At 46.6% G+C, this 21,487-nt stretch overlaps 1 long non-coding RNA gene across 1 annotated transcript in view; it reads right to left on the bottom strand.

Annotated features, from left to right (window-relative positions):
- Positions 1-931: 931 nt before the first annotated feature.
- LOC102370749 overlaps positions 932-21,487 on the bottom strand; it is a 46,763-nt gene continuing 26,207 nt past the window's right edge. Inside the window, exon 3 of the long non-coding RNA XR_322837.3 lies at positions 932-1,112. This is a non-coding gene — a long non-coding RNA (uncharacterized LOC102370749). The remainder of the gene's footprint in view (positions 1,113-21,487) is intronic.

Here is a 21,487-nt window from a genome sequence, read left to right on the forward strand (position 1 = left end):
GGGGAACAGACACTGGAGAAGTAATGTGGAAATATGGAAAGATGGTTGGAGGGGGGATGAAGAAGCAAGAGCAGAGACCAGGGATATATGAGGGAAGATATGGAGCAGGGTCAAAGTGAGAGAAAAGGAGAGTTTAAGGGAGCAGCAGAGATTAAGTCAAAAGTGGGAGGAGTATGCATGGTGATCCAGGACTCTGCAGTTCATGAGAAAAGGAGTTCTTCATTAACATCTCATCTGGATCAAAGAGGCACAGAGGTAGACACACTGGGATTTTCACTTATTTATGGAGATGAATTTAAAGTTCACTCCTTGGAAACCACATCTCTTTCTTTGTCTCAGAAAATTTCAGAATCACTGAACCACTCCCATTCCTCATGTGTGGATGCATAGCAATGCACACTGATCTCTGCCCCCTGCATTTAGAGTTGAGGGGTGGACAAAGGGCTTCAGAAACCAATGGCGGGCAGGTATCCAAACTTGAACAGATTAGGAAGATCTTATGATTTGTATGAGCAATACATGATCCTGAGGGCCACACAGTTCATTGTGATGCTGATGTTCATCATAAACACAAAGAATCTAGTTTAAGCACCACAAAGACATGAATTTTGAGACAGAATTTGAAGGTAGAGATATGTCTGATCATGGCAGGAAGGGGAAGTGGGACATATAGAACTACATGTATGGTTCTACATGGAACTCCTTTCTTGGCCCTGTCTTCCAATACACCCCACCTCTCCAAGTTCCTTCTTTAGTGAGGTTTTTTAGCCATAAGGGACTTTACAAATTAACTTTCAAGACATAACTCTCAAGAGTCAATGCTCCTCAAGACAGAGCAGGTTTATTCTTTACACTCTCACTGATGCCCAAGATGCCTGCCCCTAGCAGTTCTGAGTGTCTCAATGTCAAGAACTACCCCTAGCATTGTCCTCTTCTTTTCTCACCTCTAGATGGTATGTTCTCTCAGGTGGGGAACCATCATTCATTCTGTAAAGCACCGTACACCTCTATGGCTCCAAGAAAGTAATACTGCAGATAACAATGCAGGGAGAACTCCATCCCTGAGGCCATACTTCCCATTCCCTTCTACACCAGTTGCCGCAGCCTCAGATCTGCAAAAAAGAAAAGAAGGAGCAGACCCTCTTGGAATGAAGAATAGGAATTTTACACACACCCCCCCTCCACACTCTTCTCCCCACTCCCTCATGTGGGTTAAGGATTTCCAATAAGGACCAAGTGTTGGAGGCTTAACACTGCAGTCTCTGGAGAAGCAGGCCAATTTCACACTAATCTTCCCCATGAAGGGAGAGAGCATCGGAAGCAAGAATTACATCAAAGAGAAGTTAATGCTGAGAAGCAGACGACAAAAAGGAGCTGCTTTCAGTTTCAAATGAATACACACAGCTGGATTAAGAGATCAGGCTGTTCAATGCCTGTATCACAAGCTTTGGTACCCAGGACTTAGCCAGCAGGGAGAGTCCTGATCTGGAGGCTCTTTTAATAGGAGAGCAGAGTATTTATGAATAACTTGAGGAGGCAGCTGGCAGGGTGTTTGTGTTTTGGTCTGGCACATATTGACCTCCTCTAATAAATACCAGGACAATGTCAGGAAACCATACAGGTACCTGGCAGGATTGAAAGGGCTCATGCAGCTTACCTAGCACCTCATGCCTTCTTTCAGCCAGCAAGACTAGCTGTTAACCTCTGCTGTGCCCCTAGTAAAGTGCCAGCCAGTCACAAGGCAAAGACTGCAGATGCTCAATTCTCCCCTTCACGATTTCGATCTGGGGCATGGTTGTTGTGCTAAGAATAATTCTGCAGGTCCTAAGGCCCAAGCAGCCCTCTCCCTTGCTCCAGGACGTGAGCCGGCCTTTGGATTCCCTAGCTAAGGACACTGAGCTCCCTGTAATGTAAAATGTGAACTCGAAGGAAGAGGACAGCAGAGGGTGATTGTAGCAATGTGTGTGTCCCAGGGAAACATGTCTCTCTTGTCCCATTTTAAGTGGTGCTGAAGTGAGCTCCACTCCTCCCCCTACTCAGAAGCTGACAGGTGTAAATCCCAGGATGAATGAAGGCACGGAACCCTATAAAGCTGGTGTCTCTCCACGCATCTCCGCTCTGATTGACTTGTCGGCTCTCTGAGGCTGACTCTATCAGCTCCTCGCTGCCTCCAATTCCAGGTGTGATTTAGTTTGGAGATGAGAGGTGACAGTTAACATTGGTACTCGTCAGTGTAGATCAGACACAGTCACGCTGTCTTCTCCTAGCTCTCTCTCTCTCCCCTCCCCACTTCTAATCCCCCACCCTCTGGTATCTCCCACTTCTGTCTGTTGCTCTCATTCTCCCTATTATCATCCAATCCCTTTATTTTTGCCACCCCATCTCATCATCTACCACCCACAAGCCCCACTGCCAAGAACTGTTTTTAGTAAATTCCCCTTCCCCTTTTCTTTCCCCCTTGCACTCAGGCTATCCCCAAGCAACACACTGCAAAGCATTTCATGCAGCAAGCCTCTTCCCTAGAAAGACTAGGAGCAGCTGGTTTTGCTCATTCTCTTGCTTCTGCCCTAGAGCTCAGTAAATAATTCTTAGCACACACACTATTTGCTGAATTTCCTGTTTGTCTGTTCACAAATTGTTCCTGAGCAGCTTACAAGTTTCGTGAATGTATCTGGAAACCATCAAATAATTTCAGAGAATGAATCTAGGCCTGAAGATGGAAGAGAGGTTTGTTGCAGGTATCTGAAATTTAAAATGAGTTTGTTAGTCCTGCTTGGTCATAAAGTCACATGGCACAGTACCCATGGTCTGACTGGATGTCTACCTCAGAAGCAGGTTTCTAGCATAAATGCTAATACATGTGCAACTGTTAATGAAGTCTAGCACGCACTTAAAATTTGACTTACCCTGCAAATGTTCTTACCAGAAGCTGCACTAGATTAACGTAGAATGGGGAGCTCATAAAGAATGGGGAGCCCATAAAGGACAGGAAGTGCTAATGTGATGTGCTTTGGCAGCTAGTCTTCTAACTGGAACATGGGAATCACAAACCTGGATCAGATGCATGGTCTCCCCTGTCTTATATCCTTTCTCTAGTACCAGATTATTCAGTAGAAGATGCAAGAATCTTGCAATAGGCAATGTGGACCCCACTGATCCCATGATTCTCAACCAGGGTGTGTTAGGTTGTGCTAACATGGTTCACAAGATAAACCCAGGGATCGGGTTTAAATAGGCATCCATAATGTCAAAAACATTCTGACCTATTGTGGTCTTTCTGGGCATCACATTTTGAGGAGGAGGTGAGCAGCACTCAGTGGTGAAAGAACAGGTTAGGGACTACCTAGAAAAGCTTGTTGAGAATCATGGGATCAGTGGGGTCTACATCGTCTATTGCAAGATTCTTGTACTTTCTTCTAAAGAATCTGCTACGAGAGAAAGGATACAAGACAGGGGAAACCACACATCTGATCCAGGTTTGTGATTGTCAGCTAGAAGACTAGCTGCCAAAGCACATCACATTAGCATTTCCTGTCCTTTACAGGCTCCCTGTTCTTCCAGAGGTCCAAACTCCCAATCTTAACCTTCAAGGCCTTTGATTGTGTGGGACCAAGCTATTTCAAACAGCCTGAACATCTATGACTCTCCTAGCAGCTACATTTATTAGAGACACAGAAACTAGAAGTGCTTCCAGAGAAGATCTCAGGAACTGGCTCTCCAGGGACCTAGCAGATCTCCTGAGGCTAAAAAGAAAGGCCTACAAAGGGTGGAGGATGGGAGTCGCCTCCAAGGAGGATTATTCTGCACTGGTCCGGTCCTGTAGGGAGCAGACCAGGAAAGCCAAGGCTGCAACTGAACTCCAGCTAGCTTTGAGCATCAAGGACAATAAAAAGTCCTTTTTCAGATATGTGGGGAGCCGGAGGAAAAGCAGAGGCAACATTGGACCCCTGCTGAGCCAGATGGGGCAACTGACAACTGACGCATATATAGTGACTAAAATTGCAGACACTGAATTAACTCTGAATAACATATGAGCTGGAGTGACAGCCTTCATGTGGTTCTAGAAGGATGAGAATAAGATAGATGGCTGTTTGTGTAGATGTACTAAACTGCAAATCCAGGGGTCCATAGAGTATGGAAAATATGCCAAAAGCTGGGTTGTCCCTTCCATCCCACAGACCCCATTGATTTCCTGCAGGGCAGGAATCCCCCCTTGCAGAGCAGCTTGCAAGATCAGGGTAAATCCATTTCTAGTAACAGACTTTCTCACGCACCCTACCCACTACATTCACGTTTCTCCACTTAGCCCACCTTGGCATCCTTCTGAACCCTGTTATTTTTCAAAACTATTTGGAGAATAGAGAGTGAGTTCTGAATGCCAGCAAGCAACTCTGCCTCTACTGAACCAAGCGGAGAAAGCAGTTGCACTTGAATTTCCCAATTGCCAATTCTCCTTTTTCCTTTCTAACACCAGAATGGAAAGAGCTTTTAGCAAAACTCTCTCTCTAACTTTAGCGGCTGCTCCAGTACCATATAAGGAGACGGGCCATTTCCAAGATCCAAAATATTGAGGGTTTCAGGAGGTTGAGAAAATGGCGAGTTCATATTTATACAGAAACAAGTGGTATGTCAATCCAAATCACAGAACCCGTGCAAAATGCACTCTCTGACAGGAACGCCGCTAAGCAGCGGCGTTCAGCGCCTCGTTTTTAGGCAATCGTCAGGTAAAGCTCCATCTAGAATAGATTGAACTAAAGCAAGATGACAGGAACTGGGAACCCCCAAATCCGAAAGAAATAGCTTTAGGGATGAAAAAGGAGAGTGTGTAAATAGCAAAAGTAGAGGTACCACATTTTGGAGCCAATTGCTTTAGAGAATAAGTGTGTTTTTAAAAACGGATTAAAATAGATTTCTGCAATGGAGGAGCAGGGAGTGCACAAACATTTTTATTTTTGCTCTCAAGCAAATCCCGGGACGTCATTCTCCCCCTGTACTCGGCCTTAGTGAGGCCGCAGCTGGAGTACTGTATCCAGTTTTGGGCTCCACAATTCAAAAAGGATGTGGAGAAGCTTGAGAGAGTCCAGAGAAGAGCCACGAGCGTGATCAGAGGTCAGGGAAGCAGACCCTACGATGACAGGCTGAGAGCCCTGGGGCTCTTTAGCCTGAAAAAGCGCAGGCTCAGGGGTGATCTGATGGCCACCTACAAGTTTATCAGGGGTGACCACCAGCATCTGGGGGAACGTTTGTTCACCAGAGCGCCCCAAGGGATGACGAGGTCGAATGGTCACAAACTACTTCAAGATCGTTTCAGGCTGGACATAAGGAAGAACTTCTTTACTGTCCGAGCCCCCAAGGTCTGGAACAGCCTGCCACCGGAGGTGGTTCAAGCGCCTTCATTGAACACCTTCAGGATGAAACGGGATGCTTATCTTGCTGGGATCCTATGACCCCAGCTGACTTCCTGCCCTTTGGGCGGGGGGCTGGACTCGATGATCTTCCGAGGTCCCTTCCAGCCCTGATGTCTATGAAATCTATGAACTGGAAGCTAGGAGTTCTCAGTGGTGCACCTTAGCCAACAGGATGCTTTGCAGAGGTGATCAGAAAAAGCTCTGCCCTGAGCATTTTCCAGTTCCAGTGCAAACCCTATTTATAAAAGCCTATTTGCAAAAACAAGAAATCCAAGCTCTAGTGACAAAACCCCAGGAGAACATAAGTAGAATCAGCTGAGACTGAACAACTAGCATTCCTAAAGGCCTAAAACAGATGCCTGTTCACTGGTGTCTTCCCATTGACTCCCTGCAAGGCTCCTCTGTGCCATTCCTACAAGCCTTCTCCCCTTCCAAATCAGTGCAGCACTGAAGTACTAACCAGGTTTCAGATACATCTAGATGGTACAATGTAGTACCACATAGAGATACCCAAGCTAGCTGTGAATGAGCTAGCACAGGTACCAGAAGAGATACAGCCACATTAGCCTCGCACCAGGGTAATTATCCCTGCTGAGAAGCAGGGTGTATTAGTCTAGGTGTGCCTTGATAACACAGCTATACTGTTTTTTTGATACCTGAGCTAGCTCATTCAGACCAGTCTTGGGTGTTTCTACATGGCCCTGCATTTGCTGTGTAGCTGTACCGTTCATGGCATACACTTCTTACTGTAAATAAAGATGTTTTACTAATCTCCATTTTAGCCTTAGCATCAGCCAAGTGCTCTTCATCTTTCCATCATCAGAGACTGATTTCTCTCTTCCATTTATATGGTTACCTGTGAGACATTTCTAGACTATGATTTTGGCTTGGCCAGGACTCCTCTTTTCTAGAACAGAAAGATTCAGCTGCTTCAGTTTCTCTTCCCCTCTTTTTTCCCCCCCCCCAGTCCTTCTTCCAGTCCCAGGTGGTGTTATTGTACTTACTTTTACTCATGGCAAGAAAGATACTGTACTCAAAGGCCTGAATCTGCATAAAATTCAATCATATGAACTATATTCATAACCATTGACAGTGCTTCTTTACTGTCTGCATGACACAAGAAAGCTTCTTCAAGACAGAGGTCTGAAGTCTCCAGTGTCTCCAGAAGCAACAATGTAGAAACATGCAAAGAAGCTGTTACCAAAGTACAGCAGGAACATGAGGACTCAATGCAAATTCTCTCATAAGCCTGTTCTTCCTGGAGACCTCAAGAGTCTGTTTATCTAGTTTAAGAAAGGACTGTGCTACCCAAGCAGCTCTGTTTTGCTCCAGTAAGAGATCCCAATGCACAAATGCAATGTGCATGACAATGCACCAGCGAGCATAGTAAAGCCTAGTGTTGGGAGGGCCCTATGCAAGGACCAGCCTTCTAGACCCTTTGCCACTCTTGCCCCCAATGTAATACTCACCTCACCTTCTCTTTTTTAATGCTTTAATTTTTCTTTTCTAAATAATCGCACTATCCATATTCAAGAGCAACAGATGCAACTTCTGAGCAACTGCACCTAGGGTCATACTGGTTGGTTGTATTTCCAGTGTTTTAAATGTGGTCACTCCATTCCAGAAGCCTCCCCAGATAGAACGATACCTCCTGTCTGCATTTGATGGCAAATGCTTACAAGAAACTGAGTTCTCAGGGGAGGTCCCTGCCCACCCAGTGCCCTCTTTCTCCATCCTGCCCTCAGGAGTTTCCAGGAGTTTGGTGAGAGTGTGGTTTATACCCTCACATTTGCAAATACAGCCCCCCAGGCTCCTTGCTCTTTCCTTGTGTCCATCCACTCCCCTCACCCCAAGCTTCTGTTCCCACCTTCAGCTCATGTGATGATCCGTTAAAGCCCCCAGCAGTATGTCACAGAAGTGATAATTACATCCCACATTCCCATCATGCCGTCTGCTGCTGACCTCTCACCCCTCCTCTCTTTTAATCACCCCCCTGCATCAGTCACTCTGACAGAGCAGCAGCACAGGCCATGTGACCTGTCAGGCGGGGGACATGACTTATAGGGCCCGGCTGGTGGACAAAGGGAAGGGAGATAGGCAGCATAAATCTCCAGGGCGCATAAAAGAGAGTGATGGGGCGCTCTGCTAGGGCCTGCGTTAGCAGATTCTCGGCCTCTTGTTATTCAGCCCAGAGTTATGGTGATGAGGAAGTGGCCTAGAGTGACATGCGCTGGTCCCAATCAACCTTGCAAAACCTACAAAGACCTAGAGGAGCCTTAATGTCATGCATGGCTGAAGAGCCCCAGTGAGGAGAGCTAGGGCCAGCAAAGCAACCAGGAGGCAGCCCCATGCACATGACCAACAGAAACTTCTGTCATCAAGTCAGGACACCAAAACATGAAGAACAAGGGAGCAGGGTCTTTGGCTTCCAGCTCTCAGCATCATTCTAAGACGGAAGGGCAGAATTATTCCACCTGAAGAAAACAGCCAGCCTGCACTCTCCTCCATAGCAGGTCCTTATCTTCCCCTGTGGCAGCAAAGCCTCTCTGGGCTGGTCTTTCACTGTGTCCCCTGAAGCTTGCCCCACCTCACTCATTCCCATTCCACATCTGACAAATCCTAGAAGTGAGGTGATGTAGCTGCTGTAGAGCTGTCCTGGGTAAGTGCCAATAAGCATATCGAAGGCAGAGAGCCTAAGAGCAGCAATGGGTATATATCCAGGGCTGCTGAGACATACTTTGCTTCATTTGCAGGAGCTGGTATAGGCAGAACAGGATGAGTGGACAGGTTGTGCTTCCCAGCAGAGTTCCTGGGTTTAGTACAAAGGTAGGGCAGACATACCATCAGACTCCTCCTCTGTGTATCCCTCTGCATTGAGAGCTCAAGTCCCCCTGTCTGTCTTCCATCTCACTGTGACTACCTAGCCTCATCTCCCCTTGCCAGCTCACCCCTCACTACTGCTGACCTGTTGCCTGACAGGATATATCACTTGGCTCAGTAGTTGTCTAATGACAGAGATAAATGTTTTTCAACAGTAAATGGTCTTAGTGTCTTCAAAGTTTACATTTGGGGTGGAGCTGCTCCTGCATGAGTTGGGACACAGCTGAAAGAGCAATTTCTCATAATGGGAAATGAGAGGAAATCCACCAATGCCATTTGTTTTTAAGGGTACAGACCTTGGGCAGATTGGGCATTATACATGTTGCAGGGGTTTAACCCCCAAGGTTGCATTCTATGCTCCGTAAATTGAAATGGTGGGTTTTTAATTAAAAGCCACCATTTCAACTTTTCCATCATGTTACAGCGGGCCCAATTGTTTTTTTGTCAGAACCTGCCTGAGGCTGGGAGGCAAGCTGCAGGTGGGCCATGTGGCCCAAGTTGCAGGGAGCCCCAGTCCTTCCCTCCACAGCAACAGTGCCCCCTGGGGCCACCCAGGCAGGCTGCCAGTGGCCGGGTGCTGTCCCAGCCAGCTTGGGGTTGGCAAAGAGTTGGATCAGGTTGAGTGCTACCACCAAGCTGGGGCAGCATCCAGCCCACTAGCAGCCCTCCCGGGTGGCCCCACAGGCATCACTACCATGGAGGAAAGGACCAGGGCCCTCCACAGCTCAGGGGTCACTTGGTTCACTGGCAGCTTGCCCCTCAGCTGTGGAAGAGGTGAGCAGGCTTGAAAAAAAAAAAAAAAAGATTGGGTCCCTCACCACTTATACCTTCAACAGGCACCTGCTAAAGGCAGAAGCAGCGAGGGACTGGATCCTTTTTTTCTGTGGAGCCTGCCCACCTCTCCTGTGGCCGGGGGATGAGCTGACAGCTGTAATGCATCGTTGCAAACTAAACTACATCTGGATGTAGTTTAGTTTGCAACGGTGCAAAATCATTTTAAACCCTCAAAACTCTTGAACGTGTATAGTGTGATGCCATTAAGCCACACAAAGTGACATTTTCGTCACATGTACATGTTAATGGCATCACGTGTACAAGCGCCCATAATCTTTATCATACTTAACCTGACTAAGGATTAGAGTCACAGAGTTCCCCTATGTCCCTGTAGACTGTCCCTGCAGTGAGGAGCGTGGTTGGTGTTTGAAGTGTGTCTTTCTGCTAGGGACTGGGATACCTCAATAATATTGTAACCTCCTCATTATCATGCCGTCAGAGACAATGTAGGGGGAGAAAACACTCAAAGAAAGTAAATCAGAAGAGGAAAGGGATGTGGTGGGTAATGAAAGAAGGGTTAGAAGCTTGGGGATGGAGGAAGCTGAGGACAGCAAAGAGGAGAAATTGAGACAAGGAGCAGCTGGAAAGAACATGGAGAATTTTTTTAAACTCTTTTCCATAAAGTTGCTCAAAAACTAAAACTTTGAGACTTTTGTCCTTTGGATGAAAGCTAGAAAAATTGAACATATGCAATGCAGTTGGAGTACTGCGTCCAGTTCTGGGTGCTGCACTTGAGGAGGGATGTGGACAGCATTGAGAGGGTCCAGAGGAGGGCCCCTCGCATGGTCAGGGGGCAGCAGGGCAGGCCCTACGAGGAGAAGCTACAGGCCCTGAACCTGTTCAGCCTCCACAAGAGAAGGCTGAGAGGGGATCTGGTGGCCATCTATAAACTCACCGGGGGACCTGTGGGGAACGGGAGAGTCCCTGTTCCCCGAGCACTACCGGGAGTAACAAGGAATAACGGCCACAAGTTGACTGAGAGTAGGTTCAGGCTAGACATCAGAAAGCACTACTTCACAGTCAGGGTGGCTAGGATCTGGAATCAACTTCCAAGGGAAGTGGTGCTCGCTCCTACCCTGGGGTTCTTCAAAAGGAGGCTAGACAATCACTTAGCCGGGGTCGTTTGACCCCAGCATCCTTTCCTGCCCATGGCAGGGGTCGGACTTGATGATCTGCTCAGGTCCCTTCCGACCCTACTAACTATGAAACTATGAAGAGTTTCTCTAAAGCATTGGGGAGTAGGCAATGGACCCTCCTCTCCAGTATTATTGGGCAAACCATGTACCTGTCTGAAAATAACAGCAGGCCCCCCACCCAGGACAGCAGAAGTGGTTCAACTCCAGAAACTCCTCAAACAACTCACATTCTGAGCTCAGCAGTGTATTATGAAACCAAGACTATGAGCACCTGGGACAACCAGGTAGAGTGCGGGCAGTGTCTGACAAATTACCCCTCACACAGTCCTAGCAGCGCATCTTCACTGCTCCTTCAGGCCTGAGCTCCACCCCACTCCCCCCTCACCCTCCTACAGCTTAGTTGACATGCTTTACTCTTGACATGCAACATCCTGCTCTTCCAATCCTAGGTCTCACCTGTGCACAGAAAGAGCCATCATGGCTGGTTATGTGGCACTGACTATTATTTGCAGTGTTTAAATCTCTCCTATGATCACTCCCTCTATGAGACCAGCAACCTCATATCACTTGTGACCGAAGACATCCCAGCACATACCTGTGCATTTCCTGGTGTGTAACCAGGTTCTCCTTTTTTAAATAGTGCAAAGCCAGTTTGTTAAAACTAGATATACTTTTAAGAGGAAATCCTTGTGGGGTTTGGTTTGTAAAGTCCCCTGAGGCCATGGCCTGTTTTATTTAGGTGCTGGTTTCATGACACTTTCTACTGAAGTTTCCATGACCAAAGGATAAACAGGTTAAGTATGTTGGCTCTGCAAACTGGAAGTGTTCTCACCACAACACAGTGTTGCTACAAAGACTGATGTGTGGGGGGAGCCAACACCTGTTCTTGTGCCAACCTCAAACCCGCCTTCCAAGACAAGCCCCTGTTCCTGGCACTCACCTAATATTGTACCATGTTGCCTCCAAACCCTTCATCTCAGCAAGGCCTCTCAAAAGATCAGTACTAAGCAATCAGGTCAGAATCCACCCAAAGAATGGCTTGGTCAAGTTAGCTGGCCAAACATTTATGGTGAACCCAAAGGAAATTATACTGAACAAAGCTGCCTCCTTCCTGTTTCCCCCACAGCCTTCCTTTGCCAGTTCATCTTCCTAGAAGGGACCCTCACACCACAGAGCATTTTCACTTTAGGGCCTGAGAAGGGAAGTCTGCAGCCCCCTGTCTCCTTGCCAGCTGGGTCCTAGCCTTTGAGACTGGAGCACGCAGCTCCCTATCCTCCTCCCCCACATCTGCCGTTTAACGATGATGGAAGCTGCTGTCAGCACACAGCGACAGTAATAAACACTCTTCTTAATAACACAGGGTGTCCCCACTTATTAAAATGAATAGACTTCAGTGGTAGAGCCGGGCTGCCTGCCTTGCAGTCAGTTGGGGACAGCAGCCCTCAAGCAGAGCAGTATATCTGCTGTAATTACTGTTGTAACATGGCAACTCAAGCTCCAAGCTACACATGGTCAGGGTACCACACTCCACAGGCAGAGCTAAGGGCTGTGTATGCATGGACAGACATATATATGCAAGCACAAACACAAACAGGCAAACACACAAAGCAAGATGCACCTTATGCCTCCCACACTCATGCAGATATACAGCGACACATATGTACAGCATAGTCAGATTAAGAATGAATATGACCAGATTTCCAGCAGTTCTGAGCATCCACGAATCCCACTGAAAACAGCAGCAATTTCCTGTGCTCAGTATATTTGAAAATCAGACCAACTATGACTGTGGATCAGACAGATGTAAAGGCCCTGTATGTCCCCAAAGTAAATAATAATAATAATATACAAATGCTGGTTCAATATTTGTAACCTCTGAGTAGGGGAGCTCAGTTAGGTAAAAGCCCTGAATAAAGACTCCAACATCTGACTCCAAAAATCAGGGGGAGACAATACTTTTACCTGAGGATCTTGGTGTGATTACGAGATATTCATTAATGAATACTCACTACTCACTGCCTCGCCACAAGAGAGATTAATATCTGATGGAGCATTATAGAAAACTGGGCTTTCCTACAGCTCAGGAGGGATCCCATACAAACTTGCCATTAACCAGCACTGTACATAGCTTACTGTGCATGCATATCTGCATACAAACACGCATGGAGGAAAAACACAGTGTTTTCACATTATATTGAAATAAATGAGGTTGAAGATAAATCTTTGGTCTATTGGTGATTTTCTAGCCTGTGGACTAGCTAAGAATAAATTCCCTTGATCCCACATGTTCCTCAGCCTATAGAAGCTCACAAGATAATGTGTGTATCTCAGGGTTTTTATGGAACAACCCATAATGCTGTAAAGGGATAGTGCCCTGACCTATCAGTTATGGAGCCCAGAGTTCAAGTACCACTTGGGTTTCAGATCACAGTGAATTTGCTAGTTTCTCTCCCACAGGGAAGTTGTCCATATATCAGATCCCATAGATTTAGCCCAGCTCAGGCTCTGGGTCCACAATTCTGCAACATAATGAATATCCCGGCTGTGCCTTTCACCCCATGTGTTTCAATCAAACCTCAGAATTCAGCTGTCAAAGCCAATTTCATATGGGCTTGTGCACAGGCCAGATGTTCAATGGTTGGAGTGAGATGGATCATGGGATGCTCAGCAGCACCTCCTGTGGCATACAGAAGAAGTACTGATGAATTTTGGAAGGGCTCTGGCTAGGACACAGTAGACTCAGTGCTGGCACTGGCCTGTGGTATGTAACAAGGCAGATGTTTCTTCTCTTGCTTCCTCAGTTTAGTTTTTCTCAATGTTTATTTATAAGCTGGTGGATTTTTACATGTCTCTGGTGCTGACCTGGAGGAATGCAGGGTCCTGGAAGGGGAGTCACATTGGAAACAAGATCTTTCCTCTTTTGGGAGCTCCGTGCAACACAATGTATAAGAAAGGGCATCTAATAAAGCACATAAGATGGGGGTATGTGCCACTGCCCCTCATCTTCTCACCATTATGTTTCCATCAGAAAAGACCCTACCATTTACCTCTACCCACTATCACTCTAGGCTGCAAGAGACCTGACAAGTCATATTGTGGTCCCCTCCATCTTCCTTGTTTAAGTGAAACAGCAGGTTCAGAGCACAGACATTGTGCACCTGTCACAACAGCTGCATGTCACCCAGCAGTCAAGCAATGACCTCCTCTTTTTCAATCTATCACACCAGCTTTCTGCCATCCCCACTGTCATCAAGCTCTGTGATGCTCCCTTAAAGATCCCCAAGGCTCTGGAAGCACTTAACCCCATATAAATCTCAGAGAGCTCCTCCAGGGCCATGTTCCAGAGGACCATCATTGTCTGTCTACCTGGAACATGCCAGGTAGACAGACAATGATGAAAGAGAGGTGAGGAAGAAGATAATTCAATTAATACACAGTCACAAGAAGCAGCTGGCAAGGCCTTGTGAAGAGGCAGATCCAGGGGTGAGCATGACTTGGGTGTCTCTCACTATTGAGAAACTGCCACCTGGCACCAATTCTGCAGGTGTTACAGGTATCTGCCGAATGGCATCTGCTCATGATACAGCAAAAGGGAGTATGGAGGGAGTGAAGCTGGAGAGGAGGACAGGGCAATGAGTTACTGATTTGGTCTTCCACCACTAGAGGCTAGATAGATTCAAAGACTAAGTGTATCACAGGTTAAGGCAACAACTGCTGGCTCAGCTTGACTTCACATCCCCAAAATCACATGCAAGCTGTTCCTGAATTGTCAGTTCCTTTGTTCAGAAGGACTGGTCTGATATAGCAGAAGCAATGTTCATTGGGACTAGATGGGGCCAGCATCTAATTTTGGCAGAGAACCTCCAAAAAACAATGGCTTCCCATAACAAATCAAAGTGTGCTCCTCCTGTCCCCTGGACAAAATGACAGTGGCACTCCTGGCTCTCTGCCAATGCTGTTTCCTCCATTCCAGCACCAGTGGTGGGTTCCAGCACCTGTCAGTGCCACCAAGGTATCCAAACTTAAGTCTGAGTCCCACCTCCTACTCCAAGGCCTATATACACAGACTTATGTATTAGGTCTTAATAAACTGCTGTCCAAAGATGGTAGGCTGGACCTGTGGAAACAGAAAAACAAGAGTGGCAGAAACAGCATGTTGCAGAACAAACCAAGAGCCCAGAGCCACCCACCCCACACAGAAACATGTGCCCAAGTTGCAGCAGAGTCTGTCAATCCTGGATACACCTCATCAACTATCTGCAGACCACAGATAAGACAAGACAATCATGGAAAACAATCATCCTCAACTGTGAGGAATTGCCAAGGATGATGATAATATACAGAAAAGGCACAGGCAGTTACACAGGTGTCTGGTCTGAGAAGTGAAGTCTAATAGTATCAACACAGGACTGGGAGCCAGGATAATCTAAATTTTAACTAGCCCTAATAATGGCTTCTGTCATTTATTTATTTATTTATATGAATGGTACGCTGCCCTTCCCAACAAAGGCTTAGGGCAGCTTACAGTAAGAGAAGAGAACAACTTAGAAAGGCAACTAGAATATCGAAATGAAACACAGGCCTACTAGACAACATTTGTGCCTAGCTTTGTTTGTAAATGCCTGCCCAAATAGGAAGTTCTTGAAGTGTTTCCAAAAGATGTCCAGGCTTGGGCTCTGGTTGTCTCAAGAAGGAGGAGGGAGTTCCAGACCTGAGGAGTAATTGCTAAGAATGACCTCCTATGTACATTCACTTACTGGATTTGATGCATTGATGGTACTTGCAAGAGGCTGTTATCGGCTGACCTTAGGGATCACAATGGAACGTAGAGGAGAAGGCAGACCCTTAGGTATATAGGACCCAGGTTGTTTAGGACCCTATAGGTCAAAACCAGAACCTTGAATTGTACCTAGAAAGCTACTGGGAACAAGTGCAGATTCTAGAGGACTGGATTTATATGCTTCTGACAACCCACTCCAGTCAGAAGGCAGGCTGCTGTGTTTCATACCAGCCACAGCCTCCGGACAGTTTTCAAGGGCAGCCCTGTGTAGAACACATTGTAGTAGTCTAGCCTTGAGGTTACAAAGCCATGGATGATAGCAAGCCATGCCTTCAGCAAATCACTTTGCCTCCCAGTACTTCCATTTCCCACCCTGGAACATAGGAATAATGATATCACTCAGTTGGGAGGCTCTATAACTTTTATAAGGTGCTGGAAAAGAACTAGATCTTACAAGGAGAAAAGATTCAGAATGAGGTTGGGACATACACCCAGAGAAACACCAAGCCATGAGAATCCAGCCCATAAAAGCAAGCTGAGCAGCCATGCCCTGGGAAGCTGAGACATGTCAAGTGCAAGATGAAGAAGTTGTTCAGAGCAATGTATTTTTCTCCTGCTGCCCTCCAGACAAGCAGGCACAGACAAAGAGAGACCTCTAGTGATGCTGGAGGGAGTCTGCCTCTCCTCCCCCACAATACTTTCTGCATGGCAAGAAACAAGCGGCCAGCTTGCTCCCAGCAGTGCAGGATTCTCATGGTTTTTTTCTGGACTCAAACAAAACTGAGAGAATGATCACCATATCTACTCACCCATTCGGTACTGAAAACACGAAAGCATAATCCTAGCAGAGCTTGGATCAAGGGTCAGGACCAAAATACCTCAGTGGGCTTAGTGTGGGTGGGTGAAATTAGTGTTGGTACACTCTGCCCACTTCCTACCCAGCTCTAGTCACTGTATCCCCTTCAAGGACAGTATTAGGAAGGTGGCCCAGGCAACTGTTAATTCCGAGTGCTTTAATTTATCGTATTTTATTTGTATTCCAGAAGGACATGAGCTGTTATCTTATAGGAAAGGGAATTCAAGGTATAACAGGGCTAGAAACACAAGAGGTAAAGAGAAAGCCCCGGCCTTAGCCAAGTCACTCCTGATGCCCCATTGCCTCTGCACAACCCAGACACTTGCAACAGGTAAAACACAGCTGCAAGCCCTTCCATGACTTTTTCAACAGTGTTTGGTTCTTTTCAAATTAATCCTTAAACCCACCAGGACCAATTTTTAACAGGATCTGTTTTGCTCAAGTGAAACAAATGACTGAGCCCTGAACCACCCACCACTGCCCACCTGGATGGGATCTGTCCACTCTAAGATAATAGGAAAACTAAAATAGATACCATGGGTCCAATTGTGGATTCACACAGGATTGTGCACATAGGCCATACACAAGGGCATAATGAAGACTTGTTTAAAATCCAGGTTATGCTATCTGAAATCTACATTCCTGATTTATAAGGGACGACATGGTTCCAGGGAGGACCAAGAGAAGGGTTTCTAATTCACCTAGACATATAGGAGAGTACCACATAAAACACTCCCGGTATGAAATGTGACCTGCCTACGTGCCAGAGGAACATATCACCAGGAGAAGCAAAAGTTAGGGTTAGGCCTATATCCCCTTCATGCCCCTATTTCCAGGTGTGACAATGATGCAAGGGGACCCTGGTGTGCAGGAATTACTCAAGGAGGGGGTTAGGCAAATATGCACACACACACACACACACACACACACACACACACACACACACACACTATATGCATTGCTGCTCTCAAACTGAAGGAAGTGCTGGGAGCTTGATTGTTCCCGCTATCCTGATGCAGGAGTCTTCCGCTCTGGTTTTCCTTATTTAACTCCCCTCAGTACTCCTGAGACTCAATCACTCAATTAGCACCTCCCCAAGTGCTTTCCTTCCACCCAGCTTCTTCTCCCTTAGCCCAGCCAGCACATAAATCAAACAAAAATAGCTCTTCTCCTAGGCTTTCTTTTTCCTTAGTAAGTCCAAGCCCCAGTAATCTGTTGGGAGAAGGGGTTAATGTTGGTTTGCTGGAATGTTTTATTTTATAAAGGGAATGAAGAATAATTGTAGGGAGTATGTCATATTGAATGAAATGGTTTGAATGTTTGTAATGGTTGCCCATTAGCCAGTTTCAGGAAGAAGATAAGATTTATCTCCTTATCTAGGTCATTGTTTTTGGACTACGTGCAAAAGGTCCTGACTTTGTTTAAAGTCTTAATCTGAATTTTATCTTTAGAAGTCTTTTACAAAGACAACAAATATCCTGAGTTCCGAGAGATCAAACCCTAGGGCCTTTTGACCAGATTGGTAAGAAAAGGTCATTTGCAGTGATATGGAAGTTCCCCAAAAGTAATTTAAAATGCTCAACAAAAGAAACTAATTATTAAGCAAAAGAATCTGTTGAGTAAGATCCGAGCCCAAATTTGGGAGTAGTGACAGGTTTGAGTAGGAGTGGCCCAAGACGGCAGCTCACTCAATAAAAACTGTAACTTGCTGTCCCAATTTGGAGGTGACTATACTTGCAGAACAACGAAGGAAGAATCGCAAGTGTCGGCTGGATCAGATTGATCACCTGAACCACCCTCTCCGTGAACACGAATCTCTTAGTTCACGCTGAAGCCGCGGAGCACCTGAAAGGGACTGAAGGAAGGGGACTTAGTCCTATCACTGCTGAGGCCAGCCTATTGAATCATATTGCTGAGGTGAGCCCATTGAACCGTACTACTGAGGCCAACCCATTAAATCGTACTACTGAGGAATGAAACCATATTTTGGTATTTGGCTTCTCGGAATTCTAGTATTGTAAGTATAATATGAAAAATAATAGTATTGATTCAAATTTAACTTTTAGTTGTAATTGTAGTTGTTTTTGTAACACTAATTCTTATAGCATTGTTTGGGAAGGAAGTGCATTCGGAGCATTGTTTCTGATATATGTAATTATTGTGTTTTTAATGTTTGTGGTGTTTCTTAAAGCTAAGCAGTGTTATATGCGTAGCAAAGAATTTTAAAATAAAATTGTGTTGTATGAATTAAGTGTGTAATCATTGTGAAATCGTGCAATCAGCTAACTACTCCCCCAGCCAGTGCATCAAAACGAATCAGTAAATTGTGTGGGATTTTCTCTATTCCATAACCCACTAGAGACAGAGTAGAGACCATGAGCAAAAGTGAGCATGTACATGCGCACTGGCAACTGGGCTTATGTCCTTGTCCCACAAGGTTATGGATCCATTTTAGCTCAAATTAAAAAAAAAATCTCACGGAAGCAGGGGACTCGTAAAACAAATGTGAGCCGGGCATTTGGCAGCCACTGCTTATGGAGTGGGAAGCAAAGGAGTCAAGTTGGGAGCTAGGAAGGTTCCTTGTAACCTATCAGCAATGCAGAGCTTTAGGGAGCTCAAAGGGCTTGTTTTATGAGGGGAAGAGGTGAAAAGAAGACTGATAAAGAAGTCACAGGAACCATATCCTGTTGTCTCTTTTCCCATGTTGTTCACATTAATGGGGCCTTCTGGGTGTACATGAGAACAGAACTGAATCTACTGCAGAAACATTCAACCAGACTGTGACTGATACATGCAACCAAAACCCCAGCAGCAGAACATGTGTGAAACCCGTTTACATTTCTATAGAGAGCCTCTGTAACAGGTCGCCCTTCCCGGCACCATCTTCCTAGTACTCTGCGCCTTGCATGAGGTGCCCTTGGATCCTTCTTTGGGGTTCTTATGTCCCACCTTATACTCTCCTGCCACGTCTTGATGGAAATTATTATGATGATGTTCTTGCGAGCAGGAGGATGCCTATTGTATTGTGTATGTTGGGGCCTTTCCCCTATGTGGGACTGACCCCTGTTTTTCTCTAGCGAGGCCTCCCCATCTAAACCCACTAAACAGGGTTTGACTCCAAGGCTCTAGCCTTTTCCATTGTCTTGAGGCCCGTGGCCCCTTTTTCTGCTCCGATCTGGAGCCTGGCCCAGAGGCCCAGGCACCAGCCCCCACAGCCGAAGGGTCACAAGCCCAAAACCAGGGGACGACCCCGCGCTTGCAGCCCCCCAGTCCAAAAAAAAATTACCAAAATAAAGCTGCACCACAGGTGTACCAGACCTCCTGGCCTTTTTAAGACAGCATCTCGCTGGCGCCAGGGTCTGTGCCCCCAAAAAGCTGCACCCTCGCTGGCGCCAGGGTTTGTGCCCCCAAAAGCTGTGCCCTCGCTAGCGCCAGGGTTCCCACTCTGCAGTAGGTCCCCAAAAATGAGGCCTCCTCCTTCCCCTAATAGCCACACCCAAACCACCGGTAAGTAAACAGCAAACAAAACATAAGCCCCCCTGGGCTATAACATAAATTCACGCTGCCCAGCTAAAACATCCTTCAAGCCACCCAAGGAAGTTCTCTTCCTCACCAGTATCAGGAGCTGCTCGTGCAGTCAGGCCTCTCCCCTTTGCTTGCTCAGGCAGAGCTCCTTCCCCCCTTGGCTGCCAGCAGGGAACTCCCTGCCTGGCCTCAGCCCTGGGGTTTAAATGTAAGCCAGACCCTGCCCCTTCCGGTCAGCTGACCATTGGCAGGCGTGGGTCACTAGCTCACTCTGGTTGCCCCTAGCAACCTGCACCTGGGTAACGATCTCTGCTCTACACCTAGCAGGCACCTTAGTGCCCTGCTACAGCCCCCTTCATCCCAAAGGATTTCAAAGCACTTTAAAGCCCACTGCAGAAATCCATCTACCTCTTATACAGAACACAGCAGTTGTTTAACAGCCGTACAAGTCACCTACATCACAGGGCTTTGTTTTTGCTTCCTGTTCAGATAACAAGCATTCTGAATTAGAGACTAACAAAACAGCACATATCTGAGACAGGGGCTTGGAACAACTTTTCCTGATAAAAGTCCTAGAACATTGGGGATTTGCAAACCTTCTCACAAAGGCCTGACAGGCATCTGTATACCTGAAAATGACAAATAAGACTCCACAGGCAGAACTCAGCATTTTTATTTGGGGGAAAAAGAATACTTGGAAATCAAATGGCTTAGCATTCAACCAAGTCAAACACTACTCTAATTTCTTCAGTGCTATAGGCATATAGGATGCTTAACAGACATTAAAAGACAATGCCCTACCTGTAGATTTCTAATTTGCCCAACACAATGATATTTAGACAAAATACAAAAGAAGCTGTGAGAACATAACTGTTTGGCCTATATGGGATTTGAGTCACCTGAACAAAATCTATTAAATACATTAAATGCCTAACTTAAACATAAAATATATTTCACCATAATACCCAATGACAGAGTAGCACTCCAACTTTAAATATGGAAGCAAAAGGCTCAGCATTGATTATTCAAGGGGAGGCTACTGAATTCACCTCACTGGGCATGTCTTTACATGTGCAAATGCTCTGGGGTAGGTATACTTTAGAGTAATTTATTTTAGAGTAAACCCACCCTAGGCAGGCTTCTACACATGCAGGGAAATGGGAGATTTGCTGCTCATGGCAGCAGTTTACTCCCACCCCTGCCAGACCTGCACCAGCCCCCTGCAGCAGGCAGAAGGAGCTCTAGGCTCTCCCTGGGAGCTAGCGTGGCGGGGTGAGGTGGGGGGGGGCGGCTGACAGGGAGTGGCAGGGAGCACTGGGCCAGGAAACACCAGTCTCCTGGTGAGGGCTAGGACATTACTCCTGGCCCCCAGGAGCTGTCTGCTGCTAGGGCAGGTTCCGCCACTGAAGCCCAGGCAGAGACAATGTCCCCCTGCCCCAGCAGCAGGGAGCCCCAGTCCCTGCTCTGCAATCGTGAGCACGGGGGCGGGGCTGGCAGATTCTTACCTCCCAGCCCTAGTTCTGCAGTCGTGGGGCCCAGACTGGGAGATTTTTATCTTGTATTTACAGGTAGCAAATTTATTCATGATTAAATAATATTACTGTGCAGTAAGCATCTGCACATGTAGACAGTGATGCTTACTACACAGTAATTAGCTTTAATCACAACTAAAGCATCTTGTGTAGACATGCCCACTGAGTACAAAATGGATGAGAACTGCTTGCCTTGTGTTGAATTATTTACAGAGGCAGACTAATGCATGGGCCCATGGGCCCCCGCCAATCAGGGGCTCCCTGGGAAAAATCTCTAATGTGTTGAATGGGCCAGCATGGCGCTGTGCAGGTAGCTGCACAGGGCAGCAGTGGCAGCATTGCTCAGCAGGGCACATGGCAGCAGTCAGGGGTGCATCCCCGCAAGGCTAACCGCACCTTGTCATGCATCCACAGATGCATCACGAGCAGGTCCAAGGAGGTGATCATACCCCTCTATGCAACACTGGTCAGGCTGCAGTTGGAGTGCTGCATCCAGTTCTTGGCGCCGCACTTCAGGAGGGATGTGGACAGCATCT

This window comes from Alligator sinensis, unplaced genomic scaffold (assembly GCF_000455745.1).
Source record: "Alligator sinensis unplaced genomic scaffold, ASM45574v1 scaffold280_1, whole genome shotgun sequence".
NCBI lineage: Eukaryota > Metazoa > Chordata > Crocodylia > Alligatoridae > Alligator > Alligator sinensis.